The sequence below is a fragment of the Vipera berus genome (genome assembly GCF_964194415.1).
Source record: "Vipera berus genome assembly, chromosome: 2".
NCBI classification, from domain to species: domain Eukaryota; kingdom Metazoa; phylum Chordata; class Lepidosauria; order Squamata; family Viperidae; genus Vipera; species Vipera berus.
The window spans coordinates 214,285,566-214,307,346 of record NC_138203.1 but is presented as its reverse complement, the minus strand read 5'-3'; the positions used below and the strand labels follow the sequence as shown (position 1 = coordinate 214,307,346).

The 21,781-nt window shown below is 41.5% G+C and overlaps 2 long non-coding RNA genes across 4 annotated transcripts; one reads left to right on the top strand and one right to left on the bottom strand.

The window, feature by feature from the left end:
* Positions 1-3,142: 3,142 nt before the first annotated feature.
* LOC308663348 lies at positions 3,143-6,065 on the bottom strand. The gene is made up of 2 exons (XR_014025371.1): positions 5,715-6,065; positions 3,143-3,423 (listed from the first exon to the last, which is right to left on the bottom strand). It is a non-coding gene; the product is annotated as an uncharacterized lncRNA (long non-coding RNA).
* Positions 3,413-12,466, top strand: LOC308663347. Of its 3 annotated transcripts, none has more exons than XR_014025368.1 (4): positions 3,413-3,951; positions 7,113-7,271; positions 9,601-9,905; positions 11,404-12,466. It is a non-coding gene; the product is annotated as an uncharacterized lncRNA (long non-coding RNA). The 3 variants fall into 3 exon arrangements; XR_014025370.1 differs by having other exon boundaries at positions 3,601-3,679; positions 3,771-3,951; positions 9,601-12,466; XR_014025369.1 differs by having other exon boundaries at positions 9,601-12,466.
* The last annotated feature ends 9,315 nt before the right edge of the window (positions 12,467-21,781 follow it).

The window sequence follows — 21,781 nt, the reverse complement described above, 5'->3', positions numbered from 1 at the left end:
CAGAATGTTTTGAGTCTCATTGTGCTGCACTTCCTTCTCCTTATACTTCAGTGAATTAGGGAGGTATCTGTCTGAGTTGCTTCCAAATGTTATCTTATTCTGAACTTAAAAAATACTTCAGCCCCTTTTGCTTAAGTCTCTTCGAAGTTACAACTGAAGAAATGACTTATGACCGTTTTTCACACTTACAGCATCACTGTGGTCATGTGATAAAATTTGTGCACTTGACAACTGGTATATGTTTATGAGTTTCACTGACCCATTATATAAAAAATGCTTTGCCCGCTGAATCATACAATAGTCATTTGTCTAAGTTCCATTTCAATAAGAATTTATAAACCTTAGCAATAATATGTTCATTACCACAAAATAGAATTTCCAATTCATTTTTTGAAAAAACATTTTTTATCTACTTTAAACCTTCCTTTGAATTATACATGTACAAACCAATGGCAAACATTTCTAACTCCTTTTTAGATTTGAGGATAGAGACCCCATAACTGAAGAATAAGGGACGCGGTGGCTCAGTGGGTTAGGACGCTGAGCTTGTCGATCAGAAGGTCGGAGGTTTGGCGGGTCGAATCCCGAGTGCCGCATAACAGAGTGAGTGCCTGTTACTCGTCCCAGCTTCTGCCAACCTAGCAGTTCGAAAGCACATAAAAATGGAAGTAGAAAAATAGGGACCACTACGGTGGGAAGGTAACAGCGTTCCGAGCGCCTTTGGCGTCTAGTCATGCCGGCCACATGACCACGGAGACGTCCTCGGACAAGCGCTGGCTCTTCGGCTTTGAAACAGAGATGAGCACCAGCCCCTAGAGTCGGAAACGACTAGCATGCATGTGCTGGGGAACCTTTACCTTTTTAACTGAAGAATATTATTTAAGTCCAGCAATCTGGCCTTGCCACCTTTTCTTTAAAAAAAAAAAGCTTCCTGGCGTAACACCCAAAGAGGCCTTTTTGTAGAGAACCTTATTTTATATTTATTCCAAACTGTTAGGATGGCACATCTAATAAAGTGGTTGTTGAAATCCACATTAACCTTAGAGGATTAGATGATCTCATTTGCTGGATGCTTTGTGTCATCCTGTCTTCAGTGGGAAGGAGGGAATGGCAAATCTGCCAAAGGCAATCACTGCAGGGGGAGAATTATCCAAAAGGAGGTCCACAGTCAGGCAGGGGAGGAGGAGAAGGAGGAGCAAGCACTTTTCACCAGATAATTTCCACAAAGCCCTAAGTGAGAAGCCTCCAGAAAGACGCTTTGGAAGGCAAGATCACAGTTAGTCTAATTCCAAATGCCACTGCAAGGAATCAGTATAGATCCCAAGGGACTGGAGTCTGTCCATTCCCTCACAGACCGATGTCTGGGTGTGTGGAGAGAAAGAGAAGAAGGTGTCAGAAAGAAGAAAAGCATGCTGGGTGTTCTAAAATATAAAGGAATATGTGGCTTCACCCTGTCTTGGTTCTGACCTACCCCTTCGCACTTACTACCTTCACCACTGCCACAGGATGCAGCTTTCAGGAGATTACTGCTGACAAAAGGCTGCCTTCCACAGACTCAGATTTCTCATGGGGCCACACCAAGTGTTTTTTTTTTTGCCCGTCCTACTTCCCCTCCCTTTCCTTTCATTACACATGAGCTCACCAGCGGATGATGAATCACTGGCTTGCATGGTTATTTCACCCATAAGCACCTAAAGTATAGTATATTCCACGGGGTTGCCTTTCCGACTGAAATGCAGCTTCTTATACATTGCAGGTTGCTACTGATGAACAAAACCAACTCTATTTTCAAGCCTTCCCATCTCTTCATCCTCCTCTCTTAGCTTTCCTCAGCCCCCCCCCCCTTTGGCACCTGCACCCTTCATGGAACTACTAGTATGGTCTCCCCCCCCCCCGGCCTGCCCATCCCAAATTGTGGCCTTCTCTGCCAATGCAGACACTTTCATACTTGATGCCTTTGTCATTTGCTGTCTTTTCCTTCACTGTGCCTTAAGCCCTCTTCTAAATTTTGTAATATGTCTGTAGAAATTAAAGATGGCCAACAAAACCATTTTGATTTTATTTTTTTCATCTACTTTGTTTGGCAAGAGACTTTCAATATTTCCTGTTTTCCTTGTAAGAGGATTTACAGCATGCACCCAAACACAGTTTCTCTTGTCACAGCATGGGTCAAGGATGTCAGGGTGACATCCCTAGCTATGGAATTGACTAGGAAAATGACCACCTTACCCCAGACTCCTGTGTTCCTACCTCATGGTTCCTCTCACCCATTGGCCTTGAACTCCGAGCCCTGCCTAGGCCAGAAACACCAGCAAACTGGCAAGGCAAATTTCTTCAATTTGCCGGCTTATTATGCTTTTGACCTCACACTGAAGTAACTTGACAAGCAAGAGGATTTGCCAGGTGGGGCCTTGTCCTGTTGTGTGTTGGGGGGAGAGTAGCGTAGCTTCCCCAATGACCTACTTTCAGGAACAAATGAAGATTGTGCAGTTTCCATTCAGGCAGAAGATGAGGGAGGCCTGAGCAAATGAAGGAATCACTGAATGTATCTTCCTAGCTTTTAATCACTAGTATTCTAGCATGTTATTAGATACCCATCAAACCAAATAAGATTCTTTAAAAGTCGGGGTTTCCTTTTGCAATGCCCCAAGTATGAAATCAAGAACACAAAGGACAACAGAAGATGGCCTTTCCGTAGAAGTTGCAAAGTCTTAGTGAAGACGTAAATCATAACAAAATCAAAAGCTGTTAAATTTATAATGGCTAAAGTAAAAATGAGCCTTAGGCTGCAATCTTTTGTCTGCTTATGTAAGCGGAAGCCACCGTTAAACAAGCTTGCTGTTGCGTGACATTACTACATTGCCATGCTAGTTAGTTTAAGATGAGGAGTGAGCAAATGGAGTTTGGCAGTTTGTTATGATTAATAAGAGAAGTTTTTTGTTTTTGTTTGGTTTTGGTTTTAAATACCAAAGGGCTACTTTCTTCCATTTATTAATCCAAGTGGGAAAGCCTTCGGGTCCTTCCAGTTATTGCAGGGCTATACTTCTCCTTTCCCTGACCGTGAAATATTGACAGAGGCTTACATTATCCTGAAGACTTTTGTCAAAATGGCTAAGTTTTTATGACACAATTGCCAATCCTGTACAATTTCAGCATCTTTATTATTCCCTTCATAGCAGTTTTGTGTTACGAGGTTTTTGTTTTTTATTCTGTCACTCTGGGAAAGAATGTGAGGTGAGAAAGCTATGTACTCTTCTTTTTCTTGATGAACCTTTCATCTTCACCTTTGATAGGGTAGCTCACTGGCAGGAAATAGGAAATTGTCCTTCATAGCCTTACAGTTATCACTCAAGCTTGGAAGATTGACCATTTATTTATTTTGACACGCTTCATGCACAGTTGGGAAGACTGCTCTTTGAAAATCTGCAAAGAAAAAAGAAACACCTATGTTTGCTGTGAGAAGTTACCAAGGGTGTTAAATCAGTGTTCCTTTCACTGGAAAGGGAGAATTTCTTTCAACATTAAAAGGTGAGGATAGATTTTAAGGACACCTTTTAAGTATTCTCAAGGAGGAGAAAGGCGACCAAAGCATTACAAGAGTGAAAAGGCTCCAGAATTCCAGAGGAGCTAAGAGATCCAAAGGCAAAACCAGCAGCCATGAGGATACATAATTAACAAGGTACACCTCTATATAGCAAAATGCCATGTTTTGTTCTCCATTATTTCTCTGAGGTTGATAAAGTGACTTCCCTGGGTGTGTCCTTCTGCAGTGCACAGTACCTTAGAGAGAGTGAAAAATCAAGTGATGAAGTGAAAAACTGTTCTAAAAGTGAGTGAAGTGGGCTAAACAAGAAGCTTTCAACAGACTGAATGGAATGAAAAATAAAAGCGATGACGTGATCTGGGATGTGACTGAAGCTAAGAAGGCCTGGAGGGAGAATTTAAACATTGGTACGTGAAAGAAAGCGATCTGTCAAGCAATGGGATAGAAACAAATAAATATTAGTATCCAAGTAAAAAGGGATAAAGATGTCTTAGATACTACATAAATGTTGGCTGCAGGCGTACTGCAAGTGGAGAAATGTTAAAATATGGTTGTGTTTTATTAATAGAGAAGGTGTATCATATCTCACATATGTGGAAAGACTGCATTTGTGCCTGACGATTGTAAGAATGTCATTAGTATTCGTTTAACCAAAAAAAAGTGATAGGAGCAAATACAAAAACTACATGGGAGATTTTGTTAATTGCCTCAGAAAGTGACAGAAAGGTACAAGAGGTGAAAAGGAAGAGCAGTGCCATGTATATCAGGCAGGTGATGTGCAATCCAAATTTTTGCTCTTCAACTGTCATGAGAAATGTCAGAAAAAAGATGTTTTGTAAGTTTGTTGATTTAAAGAGTATGAGAAAGTGAATAGATTGAATTAAGGAATATTTGAGTGAATATAAAGTTGAAGGGTGGTTTTGAAGTTGGTGAGCAGGCCATTGGTGAAAGTCAAACATGCACGAGAATAAATGAAATAATTTGTAAATGATTCAACACAAAGATGACATTAAAAAAGGATACGCCATCATACCATAATTATTTCATATATTTTGTCAATGAATGCATAGAGTGACGTTTAAAGATATAATGTTGCAAATATGCATGGGCAGGTGCTTTTAAATGTAGATGATATTCTGCCATTGATCGAGAACCCCAATGATTTGCAGAAAATGTTGAATAGATTTGAAACTAAATATTTCAAACATCAAGGCAGATAGGTTTGATAAAGAAAATGGAGTGAATGATTGCAAGTTATAAATGATGAAAAAATAAGTGCAGGTGGTCCTCATTTAACACTCACTCATTCCGTGATTGTTCAAACTTATGACAATGCCACATGAATGATACTTATGACCAGTACTTGAGTTTCTGGCCATTGCAGTTCTCCTTCAGTCACATGACTGTCACCCAAGCATTTGGCAACTGTCCTTCTGACCATTGAAGCATCTCAAGCTCACAATTCCAATTTGCCACCTTTTCTCCTGGTACCCACAAGCAATGTCAATGGGGAAGCCAACAGAAAGTCAGAAGTTGCATTTACCTGAGGTTCCTGCTTAATGACCAGCAGTGATTCACTTCATGTTGGTAACCAGAGGCTGCTAGAACAGCCATCAAATTGAGCAACTTGGTTTTGTGATTTCATGTTTTACAATTGCCTTGCTTACTATGGAAATCCTGGTCCCAATTACTGCTACTCAGTGATTTATGTGATAATTTATGTAACTTGGGAGAGTCTTTACTAAAGATGGGGAAATGAATGGAGAACTTTTGAGATGCAAATGCTGGTGGAAAGATAGTGGGTAGTACACAGAAAGAATATTTATAGAAAAAAGTGAAAATGACTATAAATAAAGTATCCTTCTGCCCCCCCCCCCTTGTTATAAAGAAATAAAAGTTGGAGAAATATAACAGTATGTTGAATACAGTGGGAATGGGAATTTAAGATGTGCGTGGGGTAAGAAATAGGCTCAAGAATGAATGGATGCTGAGTTAATGTGGGTGGAATACAAAAGTGAAGGACCAGTATGAAAAAAGGTAGGTTGTGGTTGTTTGGTCAAATAAAGAGAAGGAGCAAGGACTGAATTACAGAACAGATTAAGTATTGTACCAATGAGGCTTTTTTGACTCTTAATCACATAGATTTTCTCCATAACAATCTATCCTTTACCTGGTCTTTCAGATCTTCTAATAATGCACTCATCAGCACCGTAACTGAGTCCATCCACCTTGTTCTGCTTCTCTTCTTCTTCCACCTTTCCCAGCATTAGAGCTTTTTCTTGTGAACTTAATCTTCATGTAAGGGTAGAATAATTTGAACCTGCTCATTTCTGCTTCTAGTGAAAATTCTGGGTTGATTTGTTCAATAATCTAGGTTTGGTTTTTTTTACCATAGTATTCTCAGGTGTCTTGTCCAACACTTAAAGTTCAAGTGTCAACACTTTTCCAGGGTAGGTCTTGGTAAGTGTAGATAATTAATCCCATGAAATGGTTTCAAATTCGTACTATGACCAAGTGACACTTCTATGGAAAATATGATAATTAGTTCCAGCTTGACATAAATAGGCAATGAAAAATCTTAAACAAAAATGTTTATACACATATGAATAAAATATTAGAGTGGAGGATAAAAGGAATATATTTAAATTTATGGTTTACAAAGTCACAGTGTAGTTATAAAAAGCAAAATAAATAAAATCTATCATAGATTCAGGCATTCCAACGTCTCATCCTATTTTAGTGTTGCTATGACCACGTTCATGTTGTTCAATTACATCAAATTTTTGCTCCAATGTAATAATAATAATAAGCCTATTTTTTAAAAAAAAAACCTGTACTGTTTTTGTCGGATGAAGTCTATCTTTTCTCTATTTTGTACACCTGAAGATCAGCAATGTGTAAAAACTCCAACAGCAACTGTGGATGCTCTAGCCTCAATTGTGCACTTGCTAGCCTTGCATTAACTGAATTTGGGGTTGCGTTAAATGCAACCTGGTTTCAATTTACAATTCACATTAAATCAAATACAGGTACTCAACCTATGACCATAATTGGGCCTGGCAATAAGTTGTGATGGTCATAAAATGGGTCATCAAGTGACCAATTTTATAACCTGTTTTGTGGTGGTCATTAAGTGAGCACTGTGATTGTTAAGTGAACCCATTGTTCGCTATGGGTGGTTTTTGCTGGAAACTAGAAGTAAACATTGGTGTCCAGCAAAAAAAGTCATAAATCATAGTTACCTGACTGCGGGACGCTGCAAAAACATGGATCAGTTGCTGAGCACCCAAAATGTGATCATGTGACTACAGGGGGTGGAGTGGGCAACCGTCAGAACTTTAGAACCAGGTCGTGATTAGGTTTTTTTTGGGGGGGGGGGTCTGTTGTAACTTTCAACAGTTGCTAAGCAACTGGACCTAAATTGAGGATTACCTGTATCGCATTACTTGAACTCACACCAATCGCAACCATCCTATCTTTTCCAATGTCTTCATGGCTACTCTGCCAAGCACTAATCTGCCCATTTCTTGACTGATTCTTCCTTTTCTGTTGATGGCTGATGCTAAAGAGCCTAAGAACAGATGCATAAAAGAAGAATGAATGAATCAAGGAGGAGAAAACTAAGAAGGTTGTGGTGGCATAAAAGAGACTGGCAAGACGAAAAGGCAATGCATAAATTAATGTATGGACATTTTGAAAACAAGGTTGCTTAGAAAAGTATGGAGAGGTACAGTGAATAATGTTAAATATGTAACTTATTTCCTTCCCCCCTCTGTCTCTTGCTTATCTCAAAACACACATCCATTGTTATTAGAATGCACTCTAAGAAATTGCAATAGTTTGGTGTAGCATTTAAGATTCCAGGCTAGAAAGTGGGAGACTGTGAATTCTAGTCCAGCCTTAGTCAGCAAAGCTCACTGGGTGACCGTGAGTCAGTTGTTCTTTTTCAGCCATGGGAAGGAGGCAACGGCAAAGCACTTCTGAAATGTTGCTGAGAAAACTGCAGGCAGTTGCCAGGAGTAAAAAAATTGACTCAAAGGGACCCCAAAAAACTCCTGACACCAACCAATAACAATGTAAATGACAATCATGCCAAAATTCAGTGAATTTTTTTAATAATAAATCATCCTTTTGCAGGATTCTCTAGCTATTTGAATGAAAACTGGCTTTAGGAGGCAGGCAAATGCTAATGCAAAACATTTATTAGTGAAGGCTGCTTTTTGGGAAGGAGGACTATTTGAAGAATAATACGGAGAACAGAGAGGGTGTGGAGGGGGTGATAGATTAAAAATAACAGGAGCTCCAAGCTAAGGTTTGCACAGCTTTGGGAAGAGCATTGAAATTACTGGTTCATCTATAGTGTAGTACTGAGGAATATTGGTTGGATCTATACATTGTAGAAAACTAAGCATTATAAAACTTAAGATTATAACTAGGTTAAACAGATGTATTGGCTTACTATTGTAGCTTATCCATAGTTAAACACAGCTAAACATGAGAAATGAACCTGTCCAGCACATACTTGGGGTTCAATTTGGTCAGGAACTTTTCTGTTATCAACTTTATTTATATTTAAATACATGTACGTATATATGCGTTTCTTTTACACGTTTCTTGGGTGTCACAGAAAATCCTGTTGCCAGAGATAAAAAAACTATTGCCCCTCAAACTGACTCCCCAACTATTACAGACTTTGAAATAATAGGAGATATTTGTAACTTGGGTTTTAGATTTTGGCTGTGGTTTGTTCTCCAAGCTTGTTTTAATATAATTCCTGAACGTTTCGTTACCAAACTAGGTAACATCATCAGCAGGATTTTCTTATCCTATTCTCAACAAGCTTGGATAACAAACCACAGCCAAAATCTAAAACCCAAGCTACAAATATTTCCTATTATTTCAAAGTTTTATGTGCGTAAAATTATTGAGACCTGATTTTCTGTCAAAGGAGCAATTAGCAAACATATTGATTTAGATCCAACATATTAATATGTAAGAAACCAGACCATTCGAAGTGCCAATCAACAAGAGAACCAATCAGCTGCTCAGAATTCAAATTTAGCTTCAAACAACTGACCACACTGGCACACAATACGCTTATGAGCTAAGGAGAATAGGACAGAAAATCTTGCTTATGATGTTACGTAGTTTGGTAATGAAGCGTTCAGGAATTATATTAAAACATGCTTGGAGAACAAACCACAGTCAAAATCCTACAGACTTGTCTGGATTCCGTTTCAATCTGTTAACCAACTAACTAAGAGAAGACTACAATCTAGTCCAGGCAGAAAGAAATGTGGGAGCTAAGTAGACCTGTTGGAAGGATGAAAAAGAGGAGCAACCTTGGATTGCTTGGTAACAGGATAATATTAGCTTTGTATCACTGATGGCCCCCCTCTGCAATCAGCTGCATAGCCGGACCTCTCAAAAAAATGTTCACCAAACAGCTTGGGGAGCTTCACATTAAATCAGGCAACTTGCTAGGTTTGAGAGAGCCAACAGCTGTTTGACAGGCGGAAGGAAGGGGGGCTGCCAAGGTTTTGAGACAGCGGACTCGCCTGCCTTATCACTCAGCTCCGTCTCAACCGATGCATGCTCCCGTTTAGCGTGCTCAATAAAGTGGGCCAGATGACCCGCCTGTCAAAACTGACCACCTCCCCAGGCCCCCTTCCTGTACCTACATCACTGTTGTAATTGGTGACAGATGGTTTCCGGCTGGCTGGTGACATTCATAATGTGGGAAGACAGCAAAACCAACAGCTTTGCCTGACACTTTGCCTTCACATATAAAATCAGGACAACCGCCACTTGGTGGCAAGCCAAAACAGAGACAATGGGGATGGCACATGTTATGCCAGTAGTTTTCTCCCAAATGAAGGACAGGTTTGCATTTTTACTTGGGAGCAAAAATAAGCAAGCCCTTGGGAGTGTGCTGTGTGTCCTGGAGGGAGGGAGAGCTGATTTTCACAAGTATTTTGAAGCCCTAAGACTTCTTGCTTCTTCTGGAGAACTATATTACCAACTCCCCACCTCACACCCCTTTTTTCCACCTGTAGATCATCCTTCTATGAAAAATCTGAAGAATTACTGCTAGGAACACTGCTCTTAAAAACCAGATGAGGAGACCAGTAGGATCTTGATTGGAGTGGAGATATTGAACTGACATAATTGAGAGTGATTTCACAAGCTTGTCGTCTTCTCTCTCCTCGGTTTAAGCGCCACATGAAGTATCTTTTTATAAACAGCTCTCTCTCTTGTGCGTGATGCCCAGGCTGGATCCAGCGGAAAATCTATGACCGTTCGAGAGGCACATTACAGGCACTACCGTGTGAAGTTCTCTATAGGGCCCTGCTTGCCTTGGGTATTCCTCCTCTATTGTGTTCCACATACCTCAACAACAAATGCGAAATGGGCCTACATTTGGGGGACGTGGCTTGGGCCTTCAGTGTGAAATGCCCAGTTTTATCCAATTGATTCTAGGTGCTATAGTGGGCCCTTTGTTAGAAAAACACATCTTGGGTGGGATCATGTGGATTCTTTTTTTAAAGGAGGGTTTTTCAATTAGTCAGTGGATGGGCCTGCTGAAGAAGTCCGCAATGCCAGCAAAGTTTTGCACACCAGTAGCTTTGGAGGAGTTTGAAGTGGGTTGACGGGTGCTTCAGGGTGTTGGAGTGACTTATGAATTTTGTCCTTTTGGAATTTGAAAAACATTTGGCTTTCCCGGTCTTCCCTGGTACAGGAGAAGGGATGAATGCTGACAGGACAAAAGTTTTGATGTTATCTGTTAGTCAAAGTTGCTGTACAGAGATGCAGCCTCAAATAGGCTCAGCTGTAGACACCACTTTCCTCCTTGTGTCCAAAGGAGAGTAGAGTTGTATAACGGAATCTATGATTTGATCAGTTGAGTGGCATAGGATATAGATCCCTTGATCTACATTTCTCTAATTTGTCAGTGGGGCATATTTCCAACAGCAAGAAAGCTGAAGGGCCAGCAATGTAAGCTGTGCACATCTGTTGGCTGCTAATGCAGATGCTGATGGTTTTGGTTTTGTATTGAGACTCTACCAGAGTTCTCTTTTTAAACAGCACATTTGTTCTTTTCCCTGCCGAAACTAAGTAGGGAAGAGCAAAATGGTAGAGAACAGCAGAGGTCAAAAGGCTTCACTGGTGAATTTTCTTTGTATTTTTTTTTGTGTGAATGTCATTGCAAACTTTTTTTAAAAGAAAATTTATAAACAGTCAACATTGAAGGAGAACAGCTGGAATCTACTGTCTACCTTCTTTTTTTAATGTGTTCTTTGTGAAACATAAATTCAAGTATTTTTTTTAGATCAGTCACCATAGACCTAGCTATTTTCTCAAAAGGTTTACATATCACTATTTTTTGGGAGATTTTTTTGTCTATGTCCACTCACTCACCCACTTTTATTCTGTATTTTGCTTATGTAGCTCCACTCTTTATGTGCATTCTTTTTTAACATGGCTTGTCTCATTTTGAAAAATAAGGCATATACAAAAGTAGGGAGTATGGCATGAGTTTTGAAATAATACAAGATGAGTGACTATAGATGAGATAATATATTCTGTGACTTGATTAAAATTTGAATATCTTTTCAATATTCAAGATTTGGCTGAGCAGCACATAACCAGCATTTTCAAATATGACAACTTTAAGATGGGAGAACTTCAAGTTTCAGAATTACCCAGCCAACCATGCTGGGAAGGGAATTTAAGGAGTTGAAGTCCATCCATCTTAAAGTTGCCAATGTTGAAAAATACTGATTTAGACTGTGTCCCATTAATATGGCTATATTTATGAAATTTCTGGAAAATTAGTATAATTTTGTTATATATTGCAGGCTTTCAACACCATTTTGCTGAGCACTCTCATTGAAAAGCTGACTGACTTGAAATTTTCCCCCTCCATCTGCGATTGGATTCAAGACTTTCTCAGGGACCGGTTACAAACAGTGAGGGTCAGGTCTGCTTTATCCACCCCCCTGAAGCTTTGCACCGGCTCGCCACAGGTCTGCGTGCTTAGCCCCTACCTGTACTCATTGTACACATATGATTTTGTATCATCTGACCCATCTACTGTGATAATTAAGTTTGCAGATGATACTACCGTAGTGGGTCTTATTACAGGTGGGGATGAGACAGCATACAGGGGGGAGGTACAAAAACTATCCATATGGTGTTTCAACAACAACTTGCACCTGAACATCGGCAAGACGAAAGAGATGGTGCTAGACTTCCGGAGGAAAAAGGAGGAACCTGCCCCACTTTACATGGGGGGGGTGCTGTGTGGAGAGAGTTTCCTCCTTTAAATTTCTGGGAGTCTACCTCTGTGAAGATCTTACCTGGAAAGTTAATACAACCCAGGTGGCCAGAAAGGCCCAACAGAGACTCCACTTCCTCAGGGTCTTGCGGAAGAACAGGGTAGAACAACGGCTAATGACCCTCTTTTACAGGTCTACTATAGAGAGCGTCCTCTCGTACTGTATTGTGGTTTGGTATGCTGGTCTGACAGCCGCAGATAGGAAAGTATTACAGAGGGTGGTGAGCACAGCACAAGACATTGTGGTATGTCCCCTGACACGATGACATCGCCAGGGCTCACTGCCTTGGAAGAGTGAGGAAAATTCTCAGGGACAACTCGCACCCTGGTCGGTATCTCTTTACTCTCCTACCATCAGGTAGGAGTTATAGGAGTATAGCCAGCCGCACCAATAGGCTGAAGAACAGCTTTTATCCATGGGCTGTTAGGCTCTTGAACGGGAAATAATTTTATAAACTTTATGCATGGTAGACTTGTGAGGCTGGTGTGTTGTGCAGTTAGCTCAAATGGTGTAATAAGATGGTTTGTTGTCACTGTGAGTTGGGGGTGGGGGCACGAAGGGAGGCTCAGCCAATCTCAATGTATACATGGTTGTACTTTAACAATAAAGGTTCATTCATTCAGAACTAATATGAAAACAAATCCTTATTGGGCTCACTGAAATTTAATTCCAAGTTGGTGGATGTTATATAATTTTTTATCTCTTTATATATGTTCAAAGGGCAGGAGCCATGGCAAAAAAGGCTTTTCTTCTGGATTTAAATTTAGATATGATCCATGATTTTATTGTTTTGGTAACATTCATTTCCTCTTTGAGTTGTAACTGTTTTTCTTCTTGGGTATGCCCCTTCAGAATAAAGATGGTTCACAATGGAAAGACTTGTGAACCAGATACATAATTTTACTATAACACGGTTGGGCAACTACAGCAAAAAGTCAGATTGGTGTAGTAGTTACTGTAAGGTACAAAGCTAGAAATGAGGAGAGCATGAATTCTAATCCTGCCAAGCACAAAGGCACCTGAGTGACTTCGGGCCAGTCACTTTCCCTCAGCTCTAGGAAGCTTGCAGTGGCAACCCACTTCTTGCCAAGAGAGCTGCAGAGACTATTCTAAGCAGCTGTTGAGAATCAAGATTGAGTTGAAGGTGCATGCACACATGCATATACACAACACCATAGAGTAAACTTTTATAATACAGTTGATGTCAAAGAGTTGTAACTATGAGCCAAATAAATAAGATGGGGAGGAGACACACAGGCAAGCTAAAGATTACCTACAACCCAGGTGGACTTTTCACACATGCACACTCCCTCACATGCCGAATGAGTGCCTTATTTCCATAACACAAAGGCTTTTCTCTGATGTGATCCTGAAGGAGATATAAAGAGATGTTACCACTCTGAGGCTGAATCCTGTGACTTTATTGTAGGACTCATCTTGCTCCATGGGCACTTGATAGCTATTTTTAAATTAAATAAGGAACATATTTTCCCAATTACCAATAAAATGGACTGTGGGCAAAGTGATGCTACTGCTTCTTGTGATAAAGTAGAAGTCATCAACCTGGTGCCCTCTAGCTACTCCCAAATTGGCAGTCAGCATGTCCAGTGGTTGCATTGGCTGGTATTTCCAGGAATTGCAATTTCACCACAACTGGAAGGCATCAATTTGGGTAATTTATGTTGATATTTTGCAGAACAAAGGTCTGTTTGTATTCTTACATTCACATAGATTGGCTTGCCTCAGCAAAAATTGACTTGTAGCAATCAAATGAATAATTGCTATAAGGATAGTAATGGAGAGATGATGAAACTGTTGAGGTCTTTGTTTGCATGTTTTATACTACTTTTAACAGTTATATTATTTAATGATTTTTTACCCTTTTCTATTGGTGATCAAGTAAAGAATAAAAGCAGCTGCAACTATTATTTTCCACCTTTACTCAGAGGGCAAACTTCCAGTGTTGGAGCATTCACAGCTTCTGGACGCAGGTTGTTCCACTGGTTAATTGTTCTGTCAGGAAGTTTCTCCTTAGTTCTAGGTTGCTTCTCTCCTTGATTAGTTTCCATCCGTTGCTTCTTGTCTTGCCTTCGGGCGCTTTGGAGAATAGCTTAACTCTCTCTTCTTTGTGGCAGCCACTGAGATATTGGAACACTGCTATCATGTCACCCCTAGTCCTTCCACCTTTTTCCACCTTTACTCAGAGGGTGGATGTTCAAATTTCTGATGTCTTTCTAGTATACCTGTAATTACAAAATAATAACTTTTATTTTCTAACAGCAGCTAAAATATGAATAATTTCAAAAGCTATTTTGAGTTTTTGTGTAACATTTTTGGCTATTGATTTGAGTCCTTTATAGGAGGAATGTTGTCCATGGGGTCGCGATGGGTCGGACACGACTTCATAGCTAACAACAACAAAGGAAAACCATTACTACTTAAAATGCTACTGTATGACCTCCATTAAGGACTCCTGATAATTTAGTATCCAAAAACCATTTTTTCTGATGAGCAAGAACTCCCTGTCACATATTTCATGTTAAAATCATTGGATGCAGAATAGTTACGCCTGTTGTGTAATGTATAATCAAGCTTTTGAAATGGAAGACATCTTAGCAGATTTTGAGAATTCTAACTAAAAATACAGATCTACGATGGGAGGTTTTGACGGATTGCATTATATCATTCATCCACCTAGAACGATTCTGGGGGGAAAAAAGCTTTCTGCTGCCATATTATTTGGGGGCATTACTCCCCCCCCCCGCACAAAACAATATACTCGTTTTTCCATTTTGTTGAATCTGGTTTGTTTTAAATATATATATATATATCAAGCATTCTGTCTTTTTTGAGTTCTAAACCATATTGACTTGTGTCAGTACTCAGTGACAGCAAAGTAGTTTGGTGATTAATCATAATCATAATAGTAAAGTTGGAAGGGACCTTGGAGGTCATCTAGTCCAACCCCCTGCTCAGGCAGGAAACCCTATACCATTTCAGACAAATGGCTGTCCAGTCTCTTCTTAAAAACTTCCAGTGTTGGAGCATTCACAGCTTCTGGACGCAGGTTGTTCCACTGGTTAATTGTTCTGTCAGGACGTTTCTCCTTAGTTCTAGGTTGCTTCTCTCCTTGATTAGTTTCCATCCGTTGCTTCTTGTCTTGCCTTCGGGCGCTTTGGAGAATAGCTTAACTCTCTCTTCTTTGTGGCAGCCACTGAGATATTGGAACACTGCTATCATGTCACCCCTAGTCCTTCTCTTCATTAAACTAGACATACCCAATTCCAGCAGCCGTTCCTTATATGTCTTAGCCTCCAGTCCACTAATCATCTTTGTTGTTCTTCTCTGTACTCTTTCCAGAGTCTCAATATCTTTTTTACATCGTGGTGACCAAAACTGGATGCAGTACTCCAAGTATGGCCTTACCAAGGCATTGTAAAGTGGTATTAATACTTTATTTATTTATTTATTTAGTTACATTTATATACCGCCCTATTCCCTGAGGACTCAGGGCGGTTTACAGGGAATTAAAAATCCAACATACAAAAGTTAAGAACCAAATTAAAAAATATTAAATTGACCCTGTACTCAATTAAAAAGAACCCCAGTTAAAAATTCCTCCTCAGTCTGGGCCCGAGAGCTCGAAGAGCCAGGTCTTCAGGCCCCGGCGGAATGATCGGAGGTCGGGGGCAGTTCTCAGTTCCACCGGCAGCTGGTTCCAGAGGGCAGGCGCTCCCACCGAGAAGGCCCTATCCCTGGGTGTCACCCGCCGGCAATCTCTTACCGGCGGGACCCTGAGCAGACCCTCCCTGTGGGAGCGCACTGGGCGAAGGGCGTTTGATGCCGGCAGCAGGTGTTCCCTCAGATATCCCGGACCCAGGCCATGTAGGGCTTTATAGGTGATAACCAGCACCTTGAATTTCACCCGGAGGGCAACCGGAAGCCAATGCAGCTCACGGAGTAGAGGTGTTACATGGGAGTATCGGGAAACCCCCATTACAACTCGCGCGGCCGCATTCTGCACCAATTGAAGCCTCCGAGTGGTCTTCAAGGGCAGCCCCATGTAGAGAGCGTTACAGTAGTCCAAACGGGAGGTCACAAGCGCGTGAGTAACTGTGCGTAGGGCGTCTCGGTCCAGATAGGGACGCAACTGGCGCACCAGGCGAACCTGAGCAAAAGCCCCCCTGGTCACGGCTCCTATATGGTCTTCGAAATTGAGCCATGAATCCAGGACGCCCAAGTTGCGAGCCCTATCGACGGGGGGTAACACCTCACCCCCCATCATTAAGGATGGAATAACTTGGTTAACCCGAGATGCCGATATGCACAGCCACTCAGTCTTGGCGGGATTGAGACGAAGCCTGTTTCTCCCCATCCAGACCTGAACCGCCTCCAGGCACCGGGACATCACGGAGAGGGCATCACTGGGTTGGTTCGGGGTGGAAAGAAAAAGTTGGGTATCATCAGCGTACTGATGATACCCCACCCCAAAACCACGAATGATCTCACCCAGCGGCTTCATATAGATGTTGAACAGGAGAGGCGAGAGAACCGACCCCTGAGGAACTCCACAAATGAGAGACCTCGGGGCGGATCTCTGCCCTCCTGTCAACACCGACTGCGAGCGGCCCTGGAGGTAGGAGAACCACCGTAGAACGGTGCCTCCCACTCCCAGCCCCCTGAGACGCCGCAGTAGGATACCATGGTCGATGGTATCGAACGCCGCTGAGAGATCTAATAGGACCAGGACAGAGGAGCAACCCCTGTCCCTAGCCCTCCAGAGATCATTCACCAGCGCGACCAATGCCGTCTCCGTGCTGTGTCCGGGCCTGAAGCCCGATTGGTACGGGTCCAGATAATCAGTTTCCTCCAGGAACAGAGGGAGCTGATGCGCCACCACGCTCTCAACAACCTTCGCCAGAAAGCGAAGGTTGGAGACTGGACGGTAGTTGTTTAAAACAGCCGGGTCCAAAGCAGGCTTCTTGAGAAGGGGTCTCACCACCGCCTCCTTCAAGGCGGCAGGAAAGACACCCTCCTTCACGTGATCTTGATTCTATCCCTCTGTTAATGCAGCCTAGCACTGTGTTGGCTTTTTTGGCAGCTGCAGCACACTGCTGGCTCATATTTAAGTGATTGTCCACTAGGACTCAGAGATCACTCTCACAGTTACTAATATTGAGCAAGGTACCCCCTATACTATACCCCCTATACTATACCAGAGGCTCGCGACATTGTACAACAGGTAGCAACCAAAACCATCCCAAAGAAAAAGAAATGCAAGAAAGCAAAATGGCTGTCTGAGGAAGCTTTGCAAATAGCTGAGGAAAGGAGGGAAGCGAAAGGCAAGGGAGAAAAACATAGATATGCCCAATTGAATGCAGAATTCCAGAGAATAGCTAGAAGAGATAAGAATGCCTTCTTAAATGAACAGTGCAAAGAAATAGAAGAAAACAATAGAATAGGGAGGACCAGAGATCTTTTCAAGAAAATTGGACAGATGAAGGGAACGTTTAATGCAAAAATGGGCATGATAAAGGACCAAAATGGCAGGGACCTAACAGAGGCAGAAGAGATTAAGAAGAGGTGGCAAAATTACACAGAAGAACTATACAAGAATGAGCTTAACGTCCCTGATAATCACAATGAGGTGGTCACTGACCTCGAGCCAGACATCCTAGAATGTGAGGTGAAGTGGGCCTTAGAAAAGCTGAGCAACAACAAAGCTAGTGGAGGTGACAGTATTCCAGCTGAGCTATTCAAAATCTTAAAAGACAGTGCAGTAAAAGTGATACACTCAATTTGCCAGCAAATTTGGAAAACTCAACAGTGGCCACAGGATTGGAAAAGATCAGTTTACATTCCAATTCCAAAGAAAGGCAGTGCCAAAGAATGTTCAAACTATCGCACCATTGCACTCATTTCTCATGCTAGTAAAGTCATGCTTAAAATCCTACAAGCTAGATTTCAGCAGTATGTGGATCGAGAACTACCAGAAGTACAGGCAGGATTTCGAAGAGGCAGAGGAACTAGAGATCAAATTGCCAACATACGCTGGATCATGGAGAAAGCTAGAGAGTTCCAGAAAAACATCTACTTCTGCTTCATTGACTATGCTAAAGCCTTTGATTGTGTGGATCATAACAAACTGTGGCAAGTTCTTAAAGAGATGGGAGTACCAGACCATCTTATTTGTCTCTTGAGAAACCTATATGCGGGTCAAGAAGCAACAGTGAGAACTGGACACGGAACCACTGATTGGTTCAAAATTGGGAAAGGAGTCCGGCAAGGCTGTATACTGTCGCCCTGCCTATTTAACTTATATGCAGAGCACATCATGAGAAAGGCAGGGCTAGATGAATCAAAAGTTGGAATTAAGATTGCCGGAAGAAATATCAACAACCTAAGATATGCAGATGATACCACTCTAATGGCAGAAAGTGAAGAAGAACTAAAGAGCCTCTTGTTGCGGGTGAAGAAGGAGAGTGCAAAACTTGGGTTGAAACTTAACATTAAGAAAACCAACTTGGGGACTGTAGCCAAGAAATTAAAAGACGCTTGCTCCTGGGGAGGAAAGCCATGGCAAATCTAGACAGCACACTAAAAAGCAGAGACATCACCCTGTCAACAAAAGTGCGTATAGTCAAGGCTATGGTCTTCCCAGTTGCAATGTATGGCAGTGAAAGGTGGACCATAAGAAAGGCTGAGCGCCAAAGAATTGAGGCCTTTGAACTATGGTGCTGGAGAAGACTCCTGCGAGTCCCTTGGACTGCAAGGCGATCAAACCGGTCAGTCCTAGAGGAGATCAATCCTGACTGCTCTTTAGAAGGCCAGATCCTGAAGCTAAAACTCAAATACTTTGGCCACCTAATGAGAAGGACTCACTGGAGAAGAGCCTAATGCTGGGAAAGATCGAGGGCAATAGAAGAAGGGGACGACAGAGAATGAGGTGGCTGGATGGAGTCACTGAAGCAGTAGGCGTGAGCTTAAATGGACTCCAGAAGATGGTAGAAGACAGGAAGGCCTGGAGGAATGTTGTCCATAGGGTCGCGATGGGTCGGACACGACTTCGCAGCTAACAACAACAACATTTGGTTTTTCTTGCCTAAATGTAGAAACTTACTTTTTTCACCACTGAATTTCATTTTGTTACATAGCGCCCAGTGTTCAAGTCTGTCCAGATCCTCCTGTATCTTAAGCCTATCTTCTGGAGTGCTGGCTATTCCTGCCAGCTTGGTGTCGTCTGCAAATTTGATGAGTTCCCCATCTGTCCCTTCGTCCAAATCGTTAATGAAGATGTTGAAGAGCACTGGGCCCAGAACAGAACCCTGGGGCACCCCACTACACACTTCCCTCCATGTAGATGCGGTTCCATTGAGGACCACATGCTGAGTAAGGCTGGTTAGCCAGCTACGAATCCATCTGGTGGTGGTGCTGTCTTACCCACATTTTCTTATCAAGTAGTAGTTTGTGATCTACTTTATCAAATGCCTTACTGAAGTCCAATTATATCCACAGCATTCCTCTGGTCCACTAATTTTGTCACCTGGTCAAAGAATGCAATAAGATTTGTCTGGCATGATCTGTTTTTGACAAACCCATGTTGGCTTTTAGTAATGATTTTGTTTGCCTCTAGATGCTCGCTGATTCGTTGTTTGATTATCTTTTCCAGAGTCTTCCCAGGTATTGAGGTCAGGCAGGCTGATAGGTCTGTAATTTCCTGGATTCATTTTTTCCCTTTTAGGAAGATGGGAACTACATCAGCTCTCTTCCAGTCCTCTGGTAGTTCCCCAGTGCTGCAGGATCTTTGAAAAATATAGTTCAGTGGTTCTGAGATCACATCCGCCAGTTCCTTGAGAACCTTGGGGTGGAATCCATCTGGGCCTGGTGATTTGAACTCGTCTAGGCTGGACAGATGTTCACAATTTTCTTGCCTATCTTGTGTTTTTATTGTTTTTTTATGGCACTATTTTTGATAGGTTGGTCTGTTTTTTCCCTTTGTGTAAAGACAGATGCAAAAAATGAGTTAAAGAGTTCTGCTTTCTCCCTGTTGCTTGTCACCTTCTTGTCACTTTCACCCACTAATGGACCAATCATTTCCTTAACTTTTTTCTTGTTTTTTACATGTTGAAAGAAGCTTTTTTCGTTATTTTTGACTTTGGTCACAAGCGTTAGTTCATTTTGAGCCTTAGCTTTCCTCACTTCGTCTTTGCACGCTTGGGCTATTTGCTGATATTCTGTCTTAGTTCCACTTTTTATACTTGTCCTTTTTGTCTTTCAATTTATCAGAGTTCTTTATGCAGTCATGCTGGTTTCTTTTGAGAGCTGTTATTTTTCCTCTTTGTTGGTATTGTGCTAGACTGGGCTTTTATTATCTCAAGTTTCAAAATTTTCCAAGCTTCTTGAGTTGTTTTCCCCTTGAGGATTCTCATCTATGGAATCCTTCCCAAGCTCTCTCTAAGTTTATTGAAATTAGCTCTCTTAAACTCAAAGACTCTAGTTTGACTGTATTCTCCCTCTCTCAAGCTGCATTTGTATGCTGCATATTTGCAAGATTGTTAAGTGGTTTATAAATCATGAAACTATAAAATATTCATAAAGCAAACCACCCTAATAAATAGATTACTAAAACTATTACGTAATAAGAATTGCTATTATATGTATTTGTTTTTATGATTTTGCAAAATGCCATCACAGTGGGAAAAATCTGATCTAGGGGTAAAGCTGTTCTAAAGTGAACAGACTACTGCTTTATATCCAATCTTTTACCAAGATGTTTAGATAAATAAACCCTTACATAAACAATTATGGCTTCATTTTAACCTATGAGGGTATGCTGGTTCAAATGCACAAGGCATTTCATAGCAACTGAAGTTCATAGTAGAATTAACAATAGTCTTACATGTTGTTGTTAGCTGCGAAGTCGTGTCTGACCCATCGCGACCCTATGGACAACGTTCCTCCAGGCCTTCCTGTCCTCTACCATCATCTGGAGTCCATTTAAGCTCACGCCTACTGCTTCAGTGACTCCATCCAGCCACCTCATTCTCTGTCGTCCCCTTCTTCTCTTGCCCTCAATCTTTCCCAGCGTTAGGCTCTTCTCCAGTGAGTCCTTCCTTCTCATTAGGTGGCCAAAGTATTTCTGGCCTTCTAAAGAGCAGTCAGGGTTGATCTCCTCTAGGACTGACCAGTTTGATCACCTTGCAGTCCAAGGGACTCGCAGGAGTCTTCTCCAGTACCATAGCTCAAAGGCTTCAATTCTTTGGCGCTCAGCCTTTTTTATGGTCCAACTTTCACTGCCATACATTGCAACTGGGAAGACCATAGCCTTGACTATACGCACTTTTGTTGACAGGGTGATGTCTCTGCTTTTTCTTACATGTTAGTGGTATCTTATCCATTAAGTGTGATGACTCGTATGTAGCCCAAACTGCACTATTCAGAAGCAGAACAAAAAAACATGGTAGGGTTAGGTATACCTACTTTACTGGCTTTCTACCTATTTAAAACCGTAAGTCTTTTGTTGTAGGTTCTAAACACAGTAAAGATCCCTGTGATATTTTAATCCATAAACCATTACACAATTTCTGAGTGCTTCACACATTACATTAACCCATAATATATTTTATTTGGTTTTGAATTAATGTGCTCTGTGATCTCACTCTGGTTTATGAACCAGTTTCTGACTTAGCGTGATGTGTTAATCAGACCATTCTAACTTGCTTAGTAAATATTAGAATGAACTATGGTTTAATACCACAAACATCTTATTTTTGCTGCAAAGGAATTAGTGTTTTATCGCCCCACACAAGGGGTGGCCCTTTATACAACTGCGATAATGCCTACTCAGCATGGCAAGTGGTGGTGAATTCAAACTAGAGTTTCTTGTTCTAGATCTTCA